The sequence below is a fragment of the Pseudophryne corroboree genome, chromosome 3, assembly GCF_028390025.1.
Source record: "Pseudophryne corroboree isolate aPseCor3 chromosome 3, aPseCor3.hap2, whole genome shotgun sequence".
NCBI classification, from domain to species: Eukaryota; Metazoa; Chordata; class Amphibia; order Anura; family Myobatrachidae; genus Pseudophryne; species Pseudophryne corroboree.
In genome coordinates, this window is record NC_086446.1 from 94,059,195 (window position 1) to 94,074,264 (window position 15,070).

General features: G+C 41.7%; 1 pseudogene; it reads right to left on the minus strand.

Moving 5' to 3' along the window:
- Window positions 1-13,495: 13,495 nt before the first annotated feature.
- LOC134897390 (5S ribosomal RNA) lies at window positions 13,496-13,615 on the minus strand (annotated as a pseudogene).
- Window positions 13,616-15,070: the final 1,455 nt, after the last annotated feature.

Below are 15,070 nucleotides of genomic sequence, written 5' to 3' on the forward strand. Positions count from 1 at the left end.
TTCCAACATTAAACTATCATTTTAGAAATAAAATGTATACTATAGGAAAATATTTCTTCCTACCCAGCCAAGTTCGGTCTGTGTTCACACATTGAATAAAACAGGCGTTGTGGGGACATTTTACATACAATGGTTAGAATTCCTTGTGGGGACCAATCATTTCTAAATTTTCATATACAATTTGTGCTCAAACACTGACTGAAGATGTGGTGGGATCATCGTGAATGTCCAGAACAGTGATACTTTCCCAGGAAAATATCTCTGTTAAGGTCAAGATCAGCCCTAAATATCCAGCTACCTTCTATCTGCATTACATTAAACTTTTGGCTGTACTGATTGACACACACACAGATAGATAAAGAAGCGCAGTATCCTGTGAATTTATCTGCCTAGTTACACTGAAACAAAGTGAAAAATAGAAATACTTTTTAATGTAGACTGGTCCAAAAATACAAAGACAGATTAATTAGTACTTACACATGTTTGATATTCTCCATGATACAAGTAAAATCTGTGAAATTCTGAGGCACATACAGTATGAGTTCAAAAAAGCACGTGCAGGCTGAACAGCTCTTTATACTTATCTGTTGTTAAATTCTTTGTTGCTATTTTTCAGAGAATTGCCCCATCCCCCATCCCCCAAAATAGTATACAACCTCCTACAAGAGAAACAAATAATCCCACCTCTACTGGCACTACACAAGACACAATGTTTGCATGCAGTGTTATTGATTAGCAATGGGATTATTATGTATTTAAAAACTGAATGATTGGACAAAGAATTGTAGATCAATATTTTTTTAAATCAAAGTGGTAGTTTGCAAACACGTATTGACGTGTGGGGGTCCCAGGGCAACAAAAATGTGGGCGGCCCTATCAATACATTTATTTATTAACAGTTTCTTATATAGTGCAGCATATTCCATTGCGCTTTACAATTAGAACAATAGTAATAGAATAAAACAGACAGACAGAGGTAGTAAGGCCCTGCTCACAAGCATACAATCTCTCTCTCTCTGTATGTATGTATATATATATATATATATATTTTTTTTTTTGCAAAGAATGCCGCGCCACTTGTGAGCTCAATAATCCCCAAAATATATAAAAAACCCTCCCAGATATTTGGGCGTCAGCTAACACCTAAATAAGCAGCAATGGTGTGTTGCTGCAAAAAAGAAAATGGGAATACCGGATAGAGGTTCTTTAGCGACCTAAGGTGTATATATAACTGAATTTATCACAATAAATATGTATAAAAAATATATATTTATTTCATAATACTAGGAATAAAAAATACAGATGAATAAAAAAACAGCTGAGACAGGTTCAGGATAATAGTACACACATCTGTTCCTTAGCAATCATCTCTGAGCCAGTGCAAGGTGACTAGTGTACCTTTAAAAGCCATAAAGGGTGTGGCAGGTACACATTAAATCTAGCAGGCAGATGATGTGTGTAACAGCAGTGAAGTAGTCAGGTTTTAAGACTCTGTGATAGTGTGGGACCTGAATGAAGGTGGGGTACCTTAGAGATCGGTATTCAGGCTTCCGTGCATTGGCCAATCCACTAACTAAACCCCAATCATTTATTTATTGAATTGTTGAGGAAAAGTGAGCTTACTTTGGTGAGTGCTGGGTTTTTTGTTTGTATATATATATCCAATTCAGTCTGCACTCAATCAGCTCACTGTCCAGCTTCCCCCGGTGCCTGAATCCTTGATCATACAAATGTCCAAAGGCGGAAATAAACGGCACTCACAGGGTATATCATATCAAAAGACTGGTATATTGATGTGACGTTTCGGAGCACCAGCCCCTTCTTCCAGACAACACCAGAATAAGACAAATAAGTGTAACTTACCACATTAAATACCTCCGCTGCCTGTCCACGCCATCCTCATCTCCCAGACGCGCCCAGAGCCGCAGGTCCACTTCCGGGTGCGGGCTTCCGGGCGTCGTCATAGTAAATGAATGAAAAAACATGTACATAAATAAAAAAATAAATAAATAAATATATATATATATATATATATATATATACATAATACATAACTGGAGACACAATAAGGATAACTACAAAATAACAAAGTAGCAGTATCTAGTGCACAATCATAGAAATTTATATTTAAACATCACATGATACTATTCCAACTAATTTTCTCGTTAAGCCCATAGGGCACCATAGTATTAAGCCTGAAGATCCATCGTGACTCAGCCAGAAGTAATGCCTTACCACGGTGACCCCCCCGAAGGGATTCTGGTATATGATCTATGATAAAATATCTAAGATCAGATAATCGGTGACCTTTACTTTTAAAGTGGCGCGCCACTGGCTGGTCTATGGATCTCCCTGCTAAAGATAGATCAATACTAGAACGGTGGAGTGCCATCCGGTCCCTGAATTTGCGTATTGTTTGTCCCACGTAGTACAAACCACAGGGGCAGTAAATGACATACACTACATGAGTAGTTTTACATGTAAGTACATGGCGGATATCAAATGTTTTGTTAGAGCTAGGGTGCTTAAAACTTTTGCAATGCGTTATGTATTGACACGTAACACAATCGTGGCAGCTGTAGCAACCAGGCGGCTTGGTATATACATTGGGGGTCTTGGGACTCCCCAACCAGAAATATCCGTTATCACGAGTCTGTCACGTAAATTACTGCCTCTTTTAAAGGCAGCCATGGGTCTATCTTCTTTAAAGCAAATCAGCTCTTTATCAGATTTTATTATAGGCCAAAGTGCCTTAGTGGCCTGATTAATAATAGGAGTAGCCACCGTGTATGTACTTACCCATGGTATAACATGTTCGTTATCACGCCTAGATGATTCTAGTAGTTGGGGTCTCGAGATCTTAAGGACCTGCTCCTTCTGTGCTAGTAATGTATTACGGTCATACCCCCTCATAATAAATTTATCAATTAGATTATCTAACCGTTCAGAGACCTTAGATTGCTCGCTTATGATTCTAGCCACCCTCATCATCTGTGATAGCGGGAGACCCCGCTTCAAAGCTGCGGGATGATGGCTGCTTGCCTGTAAAAACGTATTACGGTCTACATCTTTAAAAAAGATGTCTGTTTCGATCCGTCCATGATTAATGATCACTTTAAAATCCAAAAACTGCATGATGTCACTACTGTACGAGTAGGTATACCTAATGGGCGTGTCCGTCTCGTTAACTTCACTCATCAAACGATCAAACTGGTAAGTACCCCCGGTCCATAGAATGAAAATATCATCTATGTACCGGGTATATGCCAGAATATTTTGGCTGATCTCTGACCTATCTAGGAACATGCGGTCCTCAACACCAAACATAAATATATTCGCATATACCGGGGCCACTGCTGACCCCATGGTACAGCCACGTAATTGTAGAAAATATTGGCTATCATATAGAAAATAGTTTCTAAGTAATGTTAATTTAAGAAATTGCATAAACAAATTATGATTGAACACTGATGTATCTAAAAACTGGTCTAGAAAGTGTTTCATTGATGTCAATCCTTCCTCATGAGGTATTGACATGTATAGATTACAGACATCTAAGCAGCACATCAAAGTACCTTCCGGTACCTGTCCAATGTCCAGTAACAGTTTAATAAAACTAGTCGTATCCTTAAGAAAAGATTTTTTAAGTAACAAAAGAGGCTGCAAGATATAGTCCAACAGCTGGGCAATATTTTGATACAATGAGTCCCGGGCGGAGATAATAGGCCGTCCTGGCAGCCTCTCCACATTCTTGTGCAACTTCGGGAGTGTATACAGCACAGGGATTTTAGAGAATTCTTTGTATAGTGTCTTCTGTAGTGCTGAAGAAATTATTCCGTCTTTAACCGCTGTATCTAGAATGGAGCGCAGTTCCACTTGGTAACGTTTCGTAGGGTCACCTGATAGTTTCTGGTAGACGTTGACATCCGCAAGTTGTCTCTCAATTTCGCTGCGATATTTGCCTATACCTTGTATTACGATGGCCCCGCCCTTATCGGCGGGCCTAATGATGATATCCTCATATTGGGCAAGGTTTTTAAGGGCTACAGCTTCACATCGCGACAGGTTTTTCTGAATCTTCCCCGGAGCTGATTGGAATCTTGTAACTGACTCGTCTAAAAGACGGTTGAAGGTTTTTAACGAAGGGTTAAGGGACACAGGATCATATGTGGATCTTGAAACAGATTGAACAAATTTTTCGACTGTAGTGGCCTCAGTAGGAGCAGGTTGATGTTGGAAATGTTCCTTTAACCGTGGTTTACGTGCAAATCTATGATGCTCCCTTTTCCATTCGAAATCATTATGTAGATTCGTAGGAGCAAACGACAGGCCTTTCTGTAAAACATCCATCTCCTCCTTCGTCAAAATTCTTTGTGATAAATTAAAAATCACAGTTGGTTCTTTGCAGCTTTTCTTGTGGTTGTTCCTTTTGTTTTGTCCGCCCCTGCGGGTGGCCGCTCTTTTGTTTTTTTGGAAGGCTCTATTACATACCCTAAAGGGGCAGCTGCAGACATACCAGGCTCGTCCGACTCGGATATCAGAAAATCACTGTCGCTGTGACTATTGGATGTCTCTGCTTGATTGCGATTAGCAGCTCTCGCTTTTTGCCAAGGTCTGCGTCTCCGTTCATTCCTATTGCTCCGATCACTGTTGTCCCCTCCTGCCAGCCATCTATAAACTTTATTCTCCTCATAGTCATTGTCCACGGTAAATTTCTTATTTCTTTTAAATTTTAACAAATCTTTTCTATACTGGTCACACTTCTGTTCCAACTTAGTGATCCAACCTGCATTGACAGGATCCTCTAGGAGTATTTTAGCATCCCTTTGTAATTTATCAATTTTGCCACGGGTTATTTCCAGTTCACGGCGGGATTCTTCAATAACTAGAACCATTAGGTCTAGAGCGCATCTGTTCAGGATGCCCACCCATTTCCGTACGAACTCAAGGTTGTTACGTCCTATGGTAGGTGTATTCCTACACCGGAATCCCCATGGGATTTTTCTCTCCCTGTAATATTCTGACAGGGAGGAAGCATGTAGAAGATAGTCCGTCTTGTGGCGTCTCAGTTTAAATAGCTGGAAATGCATGTCCTCCATGTTTTGTTTTAAATCTTTGTCACATACAGGTTCTTTCAGCAAAATCCCCTCTATCTGCTCAGGGGTAAAGCTAAACACTTCCCCAGTGGGTATAATAAAATTGTGGCATCCTGCCACATCCAGAGAGGCAGAAGCCCCTGGTAGCATCTCCATATTGTATATCTCCCAAAGGACAATTAACACCCTAGTGCACACATACACTGTGCAAAGGCAGCAGGTGTCTAAAGTTGATTGGAGATTTAAATAAAACAAGTAGGTGCCATACCACTTGTTGCAGCAAGCAACATCAGATATATATCCAATTCAGTCGGCACTCAAGTCACCCTATTCTCCCCTAACCCTGCAGGCCGTCCTGTGGCCGAGTTGCCATGGTGATCTCCGGGCTGTGGAGCGCAAGCAGCGCCATTACTATGACGATGCCCGGAAGTCCGCACCCGGAAGTGTGTCACCGGAAGCGGACCTGCGGCTCTGGGCGCGTCTGGGAGGTGAGGATGGCGTGGACGGGCAGCGGAGGTATTTAATGTGGTAAGTTACACTTATTTGTCTTCTTCTGGTGTTGTCTGGAAGAAGGGGCTGGTGCTCCGGAACATCACATCAATATATATATATATATATATTATTAGTGATGTGCACCGGTAATTTTTTGGGTTTTGGATTCAGTTACGCGGCTGTGTTTTGGATTCGGACGCGTTTTGGAAAAACCTCCCTTTAAAATTTTTGTTGGATTTGGGTGTTTTTTTTTTACAAAAAACCCTCAAAAACAGCTTAAATCATAGAATTTGGGGGTCATTTTGATCCCATAGTATTATTAACCGCAATAACCATAATTTCCACTCATTTCAAGTCTATTCTGAACACCTCACAATATTATTTTTAGTCCTAAAATTTGCACCGAGGTCGCTGGATGACTAAGCTAAGCGACCCAAGTGGCCGACACAAACACCTGGCCCATCTAGGAGTGGCACTGCAGTGTCAGACAGGATTGCACTTCAAAAAATAGTCCCCAAACAGTACATGATGCAAAGATAAATTAAAGAAAAAAGAGGTGCAAGATGGAATTGTCCTTGGGCCCCCTCCCACCCACCCTTATGATGTATAAACAGGACATGCACACTTTAACAAACCCATCATTTCAGCGACAGGGTCTGCCACAGGACTGTGACTGAAATGACTGGTTGGTTTGGGCCCCCACCAAAAAAGAAGCAATCAATCTCTCCTTGCACAAACTGGCTCTATAGAGGCAAGATGTCCACCACCTCCTCATCCTCCGATTCCTCACCCCTTTCACTGTGTACATACCCCTCCTCACAGATTATTAATTCGTCCCCACTGGAATCCACCATCTCAGGTCCCTGTGTACTTTCTGGAGGCAATTGCTGGTGAAAGTCTCGATGGAGGAATTGATTATAATTCATTTTGATGAACATCATCTTCTCCACATTTTCTGGAAGTAACCTCGTACGCCAATTGCTGACAAGGTGAGCGGCTGCACTAAACACTTTCAGAGTACACACTGGGGGGAGGGGGGGGGGCAACTTAGGTAAAATAAAGCCAGTTTCTGCAAGGGCCTGCAAATTGCCTCTTTTTCCTGCCAGTATACGTACGGACTGTCTGACGTGCCTACTTGGATGCGTTCACTCATATAATCCTCCACCATTCTTTCAATGGTGACAGAATTATATGCAGTGACAGTAGACGACATGTCAGTAATCGTTGGCAGTTCCTTCAGTCCGGACCAGATGTCAGCACTCGCTCCAGACTGCCCTGCATCACCGCCAGCGGGTGGGCTCGGAATTCTTAGCCTTTTCCTCGCAGCCCCAGTTGTGGTAGAATGTGAAGGAGGAGCTGTTGACGGGTCACGTTCCGCTTGACTTGACATGTGTCTCACCAGCAGGTCTTTGAACCGCTGCAGACTTGTGTCTGCCGCAAAGAGAGATACAACGTAGGTTTTAAATCTAGGATCGAGCACGGTGGCCAAAATGTAGTGCTCTGATTTCAACAGATTGACCACCCGTGAATCCTGGTTAAGCAAATTAAGGGCTCCATCCACAAGTCCCACATGCCTAGCGGAATCGCTCTGTTTTAGCTCCTCCTTCAATGTCTCCAGCTTCTTCTGCAAAAGCCTGATGAGGGGAATGACCTGACTCAGGCTGGCAGTGTCTGAACTGACTTCACGTGTGGCAAGTTCAAAGGGTTGCAGAACCTTGCACAACGTTGAAATCATTCTCCACTGCGCTTGAGTTAGGTGCATTCCCCCTCCTTTGCCTATATCGTGGGCAGATGTATAGGCTTGAATGGCCTTTTGCTGCTCCTCCATCCTCTGAAGCATATAGAGGGTTGAATTCCACCTCGTTACCACCTCTTGCTTCAGATGATGGCAGGGCAGGTTCAGGAATGTTTGGTGGTGCTCCAGTCTTCGGCACGCGGTGGCTGAATGCCGAAAGTGGCCCGCAATTCTTCGGGCCACCGACAGCATCTCTTGCACGCCCCTGTCGTTTTTTAAATAATTCTGCACCACCAAATTCAATGTATGTGCAAAACATGGGACGTGCTGGAATTTGCCCAGATGTAATGCACGCACAATATTGGTGGCGTTGTCCGATGTCACAAATCCCCAGGAGAGTCCAATTGGGGTAAGCCATTCTGCTATGATGTTCCTCAGTTTCCGTAACAGGTTGTCAGCTGTGTGCCTCTTCTGGAAAGCGGTGATACAAAGCGTAGCCTACCTAGGAACGAGTTGGCGTTTGCGAGAGGCTGCTACTGGTGCCGCCGCTGCTGTTCTTGCTGTGGGAGGCAATACATCTACCCAGTGGGCTGTCACAGTCATATAGTCCTGAGTCTGCCCTGCTCCACTTGTCCACATGTCCATGGTTAAGTGGACATTGGGTACAACTGCATTTTTTAGGACACTGGTGACTCTTTTTCTGAGGTCTGTGTACATTTTCGGTATCGCCTGCCTAGAGAAATGGAACCTAGATGGTATTTGGTACCGGGGACACAGTAGCTCAATCAAGTCTCTAGTTGCCTCTGAATTAACGGTGGATACTGGAACCACGTTTCTCACCGCCCAGGCTGCCAAGGCCTGAGTTATCTGCTTTGCAGCAGGATGACTGCTGTGATATTTCATCTTCCTCGCAAAGGACTGTTGGACAGTCAATTGCTTACTGGAAGTAGTACAAGTGGTCTTCCGACTTCCCCTCTGGGATGACGATTGACTCACAGCAGCAACAACAGCAGTGCCAGCAGCAGCAGTAGGCGTTACACTCAAGGATGCATCGGAGGAATCCCAGGCAGGAGAGAACTCATCAGACTTGACAGTGACATGTCCTGCAGGACTATTGGCTTTCCTTTCTAAGAAGGAAATTGACACTGAGGGAGTTGGTGGTGTGGTTTGAAGGAGCTTGGTTACAAGAGGAAGGGATTTAATGGTCAGTGGACTGCTTCCGCTGTCACCCAAAGTTTTTGAACTTGTCAATGACTTGTGATGAATGCGCTCCAGGTGACGTATAAGGGAGGATGTTCCTAGGTGGTTAACGTCCTTGCCCCTACTTATTACAGCTTGACAAAGGCAACACGGCTTGACAAATGTCCGCATTTCTGTTAAAATAATTCCACACCGACGAGGTGATTTTTTTTTTTAAATTTGACCAGGTATGTCAATGGCCATATTCGTCCCACGGACAACAGGTGTCTCCCCGGGTGCCTGACTTAAACAAACCACCTCACCATCAGAATCCTCCTTGTCAATTTCCTCAGTGCTAGCAACACCCATATCCTCATCCTTGTGTACTTCAACAGTGACATCTTCAATTTGACTATCAGGAACTGGACTGCGGGTGCTCCTTCCAGCACTTGAAGGGGGCGTGCAAATGGTGGAAGGTGCCACCTCTTCCCGTCCAGTGTTGGGAAGGTCAGGCATCGCAACGGACACAATTGGACTCTCCTTGGGGATTTGTGATTTAGAAGAACGCACAGTTCTTTGCTGTGCTTTTGCCAGCTTAAGTCTTTTCATTTTTCTAGCGAGAGGATGAGTGCTTCCATCCTTATGTGAAGCTGAACCACTAGCCATGAACATAGGCCAGGGCCTCAGCCGTTCCTTGCCACTCCGTGTCGTAAATGGCATATTGGCAAGTTTACGCTTCTCATCAGACGCTTTTAATTTTGAGTTTTGGGTCATTTTACTGAACTTTTGTTTTTTGGATTTTACATGCTCTCTACTATGACATTGGGCATCGGCCTTGGCAGACGACGTAGATGGCATTTCATCGTCTCGGCCATGACTAGTGGCAGCAGCTTCAGCACGAGGTGGAAGTGGATCTTGATCTTTCCCTATTTTACCCTCCACATTTTTGTTCTCCATTTTTTAATGTGTGTAATTATATGCCAGTAATATATCAATAGCAATGGCCTACTGTACCGTACTGCTATATATTATATACTGGTAGTCAGTAAAATTCTGCACTGTCCTCCTACTATATAATACTGCGCACAACTAAAATGCACCACAGGTATGGATGGATAGTATACTTGATGACACAGAGGTAGGTAGAGCAGTGGCCTACTGTACCGTACTGCTATATATTATATACTGGTGGTCAGCAAAATTCTGCACTGTCCTTCTACTATATAATACTGCGCACAACTAAAATGCACCACAGGTATGGATGGATAGTATACTTGACGACACAGAGGTAGGTAGAGCAGTGGACTACTGTACCATACTGCTATATAATGCTGGTGGTCAATGGTGAGCAAAATTCTGCATTGTCCTCCTATACTACAATGCAGCACAGATATGGAATGTTTTTCAGGCAGAAGAACGTAGATATTTGCAGCACACTGAGCACAGAAATTTGCAGCACACTGATCACAGAAATTGAGAGAACGCTGCACGTCCTCTCCCTATCATCTCCAATGCACGAGTGAAAATGGCGGCGACGCGCGGCTCCTTATGTAGAATACGAATCTCGCGAGAATCCGACAGTGGGATGATGACGTTCGGGCATGCTCGGGTTAACCGAGCAAGGCGGAAGGACCCGAGTCTGCCTCGGAACCGTGTAAAATGGGTGAAGTTCGGATTCCGAGGAACCAAACCCTCTCATCACTTATGTATGTACGTACGTACGTACGTACGTACGTACGTACGTACGTACAGGCGATAGGGGCCGTAAGCTATTGCAGCTGGAGTCCATGTGGATCCATAGGTTGAACACTCTGAAACCTGGGGGTCTGAATGAAAATTTGGGATCAATTAACTTCTTGTGATTTCTGTTTGGCCAGTAGTGTTCATGTTTAGAAAGGTGAAGCCATGTAGTCTGGGCGCCATGTGCTCGTGCCTTTCACTATCTTGCCACAAGCCACAGGGCACCAATATAGGTTTGAGTTGTTAGGCAGATGTTGCCACATTTGATAGACATTTGATAGACATTAACAGGTCATTTTCACATGAGAGGGGTCATGTTGTATATTTTTCCCTTGCACCTTCAGATGTTTTTAATTGTTTTTTAATTGCTTTATTGTTTGCACTAGCACTTTAGTATGACATGTCAGTTTAATATTGACCTGTAAGGTCATCTTACTTTGTCACTTATGTTATTGTTTTGTTTCATGTTTATTCACAGCTGATAGCATTACCATGGTAACGCAGCGGGCTTCCGTGATGGGGCTTCAGACCTCACGGCACTTGTGGACGTATTGGCGGCAGTGAGAGAGACGCGGTCAAGAGGCGACGCTCAGACAGTGAGTATGTCTTGAGCGGTTGCCATGGTAACGCGGCTCGCTCCCGCGACGTCACTTCCGGTCCTGCTGAGATGCCAGTGAGCCAGGCGGAAGTCCTGAGCGGGCGGCCAGAGAGACACGCTGCAGCTGGTGATTGAATGGGGTGAGAGGGGAATTGTTTCCATGCTTATTTAAACACTCTTGTTTTGCACTTCTGTTATCCTGAAGAAGGGGACCAGGTCCCCGAAACGTTGATGTGACTATTTGCACCATTATTTGATTGCAGTGAAAAGTCTCTGAGTGCCGCCTCATTTTTTCCACTATGTATATATGTATATACACTGCTCAAAAAAATAAAGGGAACACTAAAATACCACATCCTAGATCTGAATGAATGAAATATTCTTATTAAATACTTTGTTCTTTACATAGTTGAATGTGCTGACAACAAAATCACACGAAAATTATCAATGGAAATCAAATTTATTAACCCATGGAGGTCTGGATTTGGAGTAACCTTCAAAATTAAAGTGGAAAAACACACTACAGGCTGATCCAACTTTGATGTAATGTCCTTAAAACAAGTCAAAATGAGGCTCAGTAGTGTGTGTGGCCTCCAGATCTAGGATGTGTTATTTGAGTGTTCCCTTTATTTTTTTGAGCAGTGTGTGTGTATATATATATATATATATATATATAATAAAAAATCATTTACATAAATGTGCAAAAACAGCTTCTCTAAAAACAGCTAGTTTTTTTTAAAAATGGGTACATACTCTATGCTGCATATGGTCCTCAATTAAAGTGCATATTGCTTGTGCAAAGAAAAAAGAGGTTTAAAAAATGGAAGGTATAGCATAAATAATATTAAGAGTCTTAAATGATATTAGCAGGTGGTCTCTGGGGAAAGGACCAACGCGTTTCGTCTCTCAGACTTCTTCATGGTGTAGTGACATGATTCTGCAGGGTTCCTATATATACACCCCTCAATTAAGAGTTTAAAAATGACATCATATCCTGTCTGGGCTAATGCATAATAATTAAATAACCCCTCCTTTCAAAAAATACATATACAATACTAGATGATTATTGTGTTTCCTACGAGCAGCATTTTTACATAACATTGTGGTTCAAAAAACTGAGTTTTAATAGTAAAAACAGTAAAAACAGATGAGTCCGGTGAGGTGCGGCACTTCCGCCACCCTATCGGTTTCCGTAAAGTTCCTGTGCGCATGCGTGCCCGGCTTGACCTTCTTTCCACAATGTCAGGTGACGTGGTGATGACGCCTTTGTCCGTTGTACCTCCGCGGTCTGTTAAGTTCTTGTGCGCATGTGCATCCGGCTTGACCTTCTTCCCACAATGCCGGGTGGCTGGCTGCACATGTGGGTGACGTGGTGGTGATGCCTTCATCCCTCCGAGGTCTGGAAATTACATCTCCAGCTTCTGTCCTATTGGCTTGTACTGTCACATGGTCTTATGTTTCAGGGACTGATGCACGGGTAAACTGCGTCACATGATTCGGAGTCTCGGCTTTATTCTGTAGTCATGGAAACGTTCTCCAATTCTCTCACATTAGCTTATTTATCTCCCGGACATGGGCACCATAAAAAATATATAAAAAAATAAAGATGTTTAGAGCATTCCAATGGTAAAGAGTCTTATATTTAAGAGAGAGTTATCTTATGTTTACGACATTCCATACGTATATTTTGGATCTGCATTCTATATACATATACACACTTATGTATAGTGTAGATGTAATTTGTACAGAGGATCAGGTATTGGACTAATGTGAAATATAAAAAATGATATGAATATATAAAATCATAGTATAGACATTATATATTATGTTAAAGTTAAATGTAAATAATAAAATTATAATAAGAGTGTGTGTGTATATATATATATATATATATATATAATAAGCAATAATGAAAAGACCTAATTTCCTCAAATACGTGAGTGATCAATTGATTCAATGTTTATATACTATATAGTGATGTACTATTTAAATATAGTATATTAAAGTGATTTTACTTGGTTACAAAGTGCTGTGTTCGTTATTAATTATTACTCTGGTTATGAAACCCTAAAGTGTTGTGTCCTTTATTATATATATATATATATATATATATATATACACATATACAAGCTTAATGACAGCGGCACTCAGCAGACTGTTTGAAGTAAATAGATGCCTTTATTCTGGTCCTACGCCGTTTCGGGGATCACCCCGTCTTCAGGGACAAACAGTACTGTTTTTCCCTGAAGACGGGGTGATCCCCAAAACGGCGTAGGACCGGAATAAAGGCATCTATTTACTTCAAACAGTCTGCTGAGTGCCGCTGTCATTAAGCTTGTATCTTGGATTACAATATCCCCTGAAGGCACCACAGCAAGTATTCTTTACCCACAAGTGAGTGCCGAGCCCCCCAGCAGCCTATATAGATATAGATATAGATATATATAGATATATAGATATATATAGATATGTATAGATATATATATTTATAGATATATATATACACTACTTTGTGAGTGTGAAGTGCTCTAGTGCATAGTTACTATGTTTAAGAGTAATTTTTTTTTTTTAAAACGTGAATCCTAGATCATGTGATATATTCTCTATCAGTAACTGTCATGATAGGCAATCTTGTTTCTTAAGTTGCTTTTACTTTCAGTACAGTACCTGATATTCCCAATGGGTCGCCCCTTTTTGGTACTAGTCAAGCCCAACACTGCTTCGCTTCCAAGGTCGGTTGGGATTGGGCATTTCCAGTGTGGTATGACTATATTTCTTTCGTACGCAACAAATGATGCCACCATGACTCAAATTCAGAACCATTTTAATAGTGCAATGCTACATGTGATATTAACAATAATATGCATGTGAAATGAAATAAAGTGCAGAGGAAAATTCAGGATATTTTCAAAGTGACACCTCTACAGGAAGGGAGCGATCTCATAGTTCTCATTCATGCCCAATGGATGCATGGTTCTTAGCTGAAATATCCAAAACATCTCTCGTTGTGATAACTTGGCTACTAGATATCCTCCTCTCTCTCCGAGTTTGACCAGTTCTATGGCCTTAAAAGTTAGTTCCTCTGGGTTTGAGTTATGTCTCTCAGTGAAGTGCCTTGAAATGGTGTGGCTATCAACTTTATTTTTGATATTGCAGATGTGCTCTTGTATTCTGAGTTTTACTTGCCTCTTTGTCTTGCCCACATACTTTTTTCCACACGTGCATTCCAATAAATAAATCACCGATGAGTTGTTTCAGTTTATGAAGTCCTTAATTTTGTATTCCTTCTGATTTCAAACATCGCTGAAGCTTCTCTGATTGGGATGTAAAAACTTAGACATTGCAACGGCCACACTTATATGATCCAATGCATTTGGGCATCATTGTAGTATCCTCTATTTTGGTTCTCAGCATGCTCGGTGCCAGTAGGTCTTTCAAATTCTTCGATTTTTTTTGTAAATAATTTCTGGGCGTGGTGGGAGTATTCTTTCAGGACCGGATCCATAAAAAGAATTCCCCAGTGTGTTTTAAATGATTTCCTTATTATTTCCTCGTGACGATTATATGTGGTTACAAATGCTGTAGAGTCTTTCTTTTTGTCCTTTGCCTTGTATGCAAGTAGGTCTTCTCTATTTAGGCCTTTTGTCCTTGAAATCGCTTTTTTCGAATACGTCCAATGGGTACTCTTTCTGTTTAAACCTTTCCTTGTATATTTCCAATTGTTCTTTGCATTCTTTCAGGTCGCTGCAGTTTCTTCTAAGTCTGTGAAACTGAGAGTATGGTATATTGCTTTGCCATTTCCTGAGGTGATTATTTTTGAAATGGAGGTAGCTGTTCCGATCTACTACTTTGATGAAGTTCTTGGTTTTGACAGCTCCTTCTGATCCTGTCAGGACTAAGTCCAAAAATTCAACAGATTTTCCATTGATATTGGAGGTAAAGGAAAGGTTCATGGTGTTGTTACTTAGATACGAAAAAAAATTGGTTAAAAGTGTCCAGCGTTCCATCCCATATAATTAAAATATTGTCAATATATCTCTTATAAAAAAATGTGTTCTTTAAAACAATGTGGACCATAGATAAAAGAATTCTCCCACTGTCCCATGAAGAGATTTGTGAAACTCGGAGCAAAAATAGTACCCATAGCATTCCCACAGCATTGTAAGTAAAAACGGTCTAAAAATTTAAAATAATTATGACTTTAAAATAAATTTCATAATGTCACATATG